Below are 6,038 nucleotides of genomic sequence, written 5' to 3'. Positions count from 1 at the left end.
CTCAAATTGATTCTATTTTCCCTCTATTTGGCTGACTAACTGTTGATTACAAAAAAATTAAGAAGCGCCTCCTCATATGGAACATGCATTCTTTTAAGTTCTTTTTTTAAGACTAGCCTGTCCGAATCTAGTCTCCCTGTCAAAAGTTAATCAAATGTTTGTTTAACAAAACTACAGCCTTAAGAGCTTTTTGCAAAATAAATACATGTAAAAAAAAAACATGGATTGCTTATCACATGCGCATAATTGTAACCCAATTTATTTAACTAAATAACATGCTTAGTCCATCAGAATATGCACTCAATTTACTTGAAATCCTTTTTTGTATGCCGTTTGTAATTTCTGTCTTCATGTGCAATCAACGTAATAATATTCATGTGTTACGTTCATTTTATTTATCTTTTATTTATTTATTTATTTGCGCAGTCTAAAGAAGCAGCATACCATAAACGTGTCTTAATACGAATTTGTTTGATAGTAAAGGGTCAATTGCATATTAAAACAGTAACACTCTTTGTATTCTCACCTGTGGGAACTCCTTTAAGACTGTTGGAAAGCCATTTCAGGTGACGATTCTTGAAGCACATCGAGGGAATGCCAAGACAAGAGTGTGCAGAAAGTAATCCGAGTAAAGAGTGGCTGTTTTGAAAAAAAGTAGAATATAAAATATGTTTTCAATTATTTCACCTTTTTTTAAGTGCACAATTCCATATCTCTTCATAGTTTTGATGCCTTCAATGAGAATCTACAATGTAAATAGTCCTGAAAATAAAGCAAACACATTGAATGAGAAGGTGCGTCTAAACGTTTGGCCTGTACTGTATGTACAGTTGTCCTTAAAAGTATACATAACCTTTGGATATGTAAACTTATGAGCACAACAGTCTTAATGCCCTTGAAGTCCAAAATACTATGGCAATTGTATTGATATTTTCAGAGGTTGAAGTTGACATGTGTAAAGATGTGCATATGATTTTTGTTTTGTTTTGACGATTCAGAAATTTTTTGTGTCATTGAGTGATGTTTAACTTTTAATTTACAGTTTACATACCCTAAACTTTCAAAAACAAATGTAAACCCTCAATCCCTTCTGATGGGATATATTGTACAGTTCAACAGATTAAATGTTTAATCATTTTAGTTTTAATGCTTTTCTTATACCTAAAATATGCTAAATATTAGGGATATTCAATATCACTTTTTTTAGACCGATACGATACTCAAATCTTCAGTACTCACCGATTCTGATACCAAGTGCCGATACCAATAGTAGTCCCAAAAAACAATGACAGATTTTGTTTTTTTTGTTTTTTAAAGACCTATATATCCCAATTGTAGAAAATTTCCTGTAAAATGGCTTGAAATTAATAGAAATTATATTTTTTCAATTTGCTCATAAAAGTCATTTTGCATAGAGCACACAATAAAATCCATCCATTTTATTAACCGCTTGTCCTCACAAGGGTCGCGGGGGTGCTGGAGCCTATCCCAGCTGGCTTCGGGCAGTAGGTGGGTTACACCCTGAACTGGTTGCCAGCCAATCGCAGGGCACGCACACAATAAAATGAATTAATAAAATAGATAACTAAAATAAAGCAAATAATCCAGTGGCCAAGGGGGGGGGGGGGAGTCCCAATTAAAATATGTGTTTGTACAACTTCCTTTTAAGGAATACAGTAGGGCTGTCTATCGAGTATTTTAGTATTAGTATTATTAGTATATTAGTATTACTCGACTGAAAATTCTATCGAGTGCTCAAGCACTCGGATGAAATGTATTTTTGCTTGGATGAAGAGTAATTTAAAGTACACAACAAAAAAACAAGATATTTTCACTTAATAATGAAAATTGGTTTCCTTTTTTTTTTAATCAGCAGTTTATTTTTTGTACACTTATATTTTACTTTAATTCCTTTGTTCCCTCTGCTTGAATCAAATAAGTAACATCCGCTTCTTCTTCCTTCACTTGCGTTGGTGACGTAAGTGGCTAAATAAAAAGTAGCCCGTACGTCCGCTATGCTAAAGCCTTAAATAAACAAGTACTCGAGGCAGTAAAAAGATTTGCTCGAGATACCTGTGGCGCTCAATAAATGCAAAATAACCATTTCAGACTGTAGTTCTTGACCAAATAAACGGCCACAAGAACGGGGGCCGATACCAGTATCGATACCCATCACGAGTACCGATATTGTGAAACATGTCTGGTATTGGCCCGATACCGATACCTGGTATCGGTACTCGCCTGTCCCTACTAAATATAGATTACTTCTATCTCATGAACTGATTCGCTGACACCAGAGGTGATAGTTTGCTTTATTCAATATTATCTAACTTAGTTTTAAATGATGGCACTAGAAGCAATTATGCCTACAGTACTTCATACAGTGCCCACAATTCGCTTTTCTGACGCCATATCTGCTCTTCACTGATTGGTTCATTCTACTGTTTGCTCATGTTTGTCCCGCTTCAGAAATGCGCTCGAAGCAGGGCTGGACTGGCCATCTGGCATACAGGGCAGATGCCTGGTGGGCCGATCTCTTTTGGGGCCAATGCAGTGCTTTTTAATCATTATTTTCCTACATTTTACCCCAAGAGACTGGCCCACAATTTAGAGGGACTAGTCTGTTAATACAGTTTGAATATAGATAGCAAACTGAAACATCATCAGTAAAGATCAGTGGCAGAACTACATGTTCGTCAGGAGTCGGGCTGGGCCAGGCCGGTGGGCCTAAGTCAAAATGCCAGTGCCGATTTGGTGCCAGTCCAGCTCTGGCTTGAAGAGAATAAAACAGAGGTGCTCAGGTAGCCTGTTTTCCATGTTTCTCTCCACTAACACACCTGATTCATGATCTGGATCGTTATCAGGCTTGTGCAAAGCTTGCTGATTAGCTGATCATTAGATTAAGCTGCGCTGCACGAGGGAAACATGGAAAACAGGCTGGGGATCTTGAGGATTGAACCTGAGCACCCCTGGACTAGATGGTATAGCGATGAGTTGGGTTTCCAGGCTAGCTTTTATATATATATATATATATATAAGTCTCGCCGGCTTGCATTGGAGAGCTCCAGCAATTGACGACTATCTTCTTGTCAATTGTCAACTTGCGACAATTTCACACACAAGTTCCTTTAAACAACAAGATCCATTGAGTCTTTCGTGTGTGTGAATTCTCCCTTGTTGTGGAATGGGTAGAGTCCGACAGACTTACATGTCGATTAACTGAAGACACAATTAGGACCGCCCCCTCATTTGAATAATATTTCATGAGGCATTTCATGCTAACAGTGTTTGCATCATGAAATGAATAAATATGACAGCAAAACTTTTGTTTATTGATTAATATTTAAATCTATCTATATTTATATTTTGTAATATATTTTTTATTTTCATTTGCATTTGAACTTTTATTTATTTTGTAATTTTTGGTCCTACATATGTACCAGTATTCTTCAACTCAACTCGACTTGTTTATAAATGATGGTGTAACAATTGTTTAGTGTAATTTAAAATGAAACCAAAAACAATACAGTACACTAGACATAGTTGCTCTATAAATACTATGAAAGTACAGCATCTATAAATTGAAAAAAATAATACTTGTAAACATATTTCACTCTACTCAACCGTCAAGTATATGTTTTTAATGTAGAAGATAGTGAAATTAATTGAGTAGAATTAGGAAAAGGCTCTGGGCTGAAGAAAACCAAAATAAAGACGATTATTGTTTTTTTTTTGTTTGTTTTTATATAATCTTTCCAAAATGTTTCACTTTGACTATACTGTACTATGCATAATTTAAAATGATTACATTGCTCTACAAAAATAAAAATTAAACATGAGAAGCTACTTTTTTGTCATTTAAACATTGTATATTGTAATGAATAGGGTTATGTACATTATGTACATTATGCATTGTTATGTGTTCCTGTTGAAGGATTGTGGCAAACATATTTTGTTCTGTTCCTTACAGGACTTCTATTTCTGAGTTTGTGAACACATCACTCTGTTTGCAAGTGTGGGAACAAGAGATAGGACAGCAAGTGAACGAGGAAGCGTGTGTGACAATTGTGTTTTGGCATCACAACGGCCACAGAGTGTTTTGTTGAAAATATTTTTGAAGTTTACTGACGTCTCCCGTGATTCTTGGAAGATTTTACAATGTATTGTAATGTCAAAATATCGTGTGTGTTTTTTATAGCCAGGCAGTAAGCCTCGATGTGAGGTTGATTGTCAATGTTCATCATATTAAAAATAGAGCAACCACAAATAAATGATAGCTTACTCGACTGTCTGTGGCCAACTTGACTTTATTCCTTAATTGGTGGTGTTGTAGGATGCATCCATTTTCTTATTTAAAGGGAGAGAAGGGTGGGGGAGGGGGCTAAGACTTGGGAGTAAATTCTTAACTGCCGATTAGAATGTTTATACTCATTATGGAGATAATTACAGGAATATTTACAATACAATTTTGAATGTAGTATGTATCAATTCCTTACCAACTGTAGGAGCGGCAACTGAGGTGGTAGCTGCCAACCCTTGCCACCCTGTAAAACCGCCTATGCACAGTAATCATGTTTTTATATAGTGTGTGTGTTTGTGTACACTCTGTAAACATGCCTGCAAGTAGAGCTGGAAGGGTTTCAAAGTATTGACCTTTGATGAGTGGGCAGTTACGTACGTTCGAACCGTTCTTTGAACGGTTGTGTGCAAATAGTTGAGCATCAGGAAGTTTGGGAGCCACTGCAGGTCCGATGAGCTCATTGGCTGGTTCGATAGATAAAGCTAACTTTGGACAGCGAGCAGATGTTACTCCATGTGAGTGGTCGAAAGGGCAAATCTGAATAACAACACCACCTTACACCATGTAGAAAGGTGAACATGCACAACCAGCATTGACCACTTGAACAATCCAGGGGAAAAAAGTATGTTTTTACTAAGATAATGTTCAGAAGACACTGGCACAAAGTAATATATGTTTGTGGAGACGAAGAAATAAGATTCCTTTTATAACTAATTAAAGAAAAAAAACATTAATGCAATTTTAGATGGCTTTATTAACATCAGCTCTCAATGTAACGACACACTTCACTTACATGCGGGAGGGAAGCCAACAAAACAAACTACTTCCGTTCAGTCCGTCAAAACCAACATTCCCAACTGCAACGCTCCACTGTCCCAAAGTTCCGTCACTACAACGCCATCTCGCGGCGCATATTCGCAAAAGAAGATCGGATGGAAACGGGCATAAGTCGCATGTCCGTTTTGCGCAGTTTAACAAAATTCGCATAAAAATTTCAAAACATTTGGGTGGAAACTAATGTCCTCTTTTCCATATTCATACAGTTAATACTGAAGTCAGTATAACAGACACAAAGAGTGATGTTAGTCTCTCACAAACACAGACCTGATTAAAGTATGTATCTCTTTTCTAAGGCAGACTCCAGCTGCTTAGATGTGCAGCAGCCTCCAGGCTCCATCTTCTAGTCAGCAGAGGTCATCAACTCCGGTCCTCGAGGGAACCTATCCAGCATTTCTTGGCTGTTTCCCTCTCCAACACACCAGATTCATATCATCACCTTGTAAGCAAGCTCTGCAGAAGCCTGATTACGATGCTGATCGTTTGAATCAGGTGAGTTGGAGAGAAACATCCAAAACTTGCTGGATAGGTGCCCTCGAGGAGCGGAGTTGGTTACCCCTGTTATAGTGTTAATTTCTATATATGATGTACTAATAAACAGCTGAGCAAAACTCGAGCATCTAGGACAGGGGTCACCAATATGCCCACGGGCACCAGGCTTGTTCTAAAAATTATTTTCACATTATTTTCTAGGATTATTGTAGATGTGATCATTTTGAAACTAAACATTTGCACGGGTTAATATAAATAGTGTTGCATTATGAGAAGTCTTAGTTTCCTATTAATTGTAATAAATCATTATATACCTTTGTCTTTGTAAATTATTAAAATAAATAACCTGAACGTATTTTGCCTACAGAATATTGTACGTCACTATTATTGTATTGTTAACTATGTAACG

Source organism: Vanacampus margaritifer, chromosome 6 (genome assembly GCF_051991255.1).
Source record: "Vanacampus margaritifer isolate UIUO_Vmar chromosome 6, RoL_Vmar_1.0, whole genome shotgun sequence".
NCBI lineage: Eukaryota > Metazoa > Chordata > Actinopteri > Syngnathiformes > Syngnathidae > Vanacampus > Vanacampus margaritifer.
The sequence above is the reverse complement of the archived record's forward strand: the minus strand, read 5'-3'. Positions refer to the sequence as shown.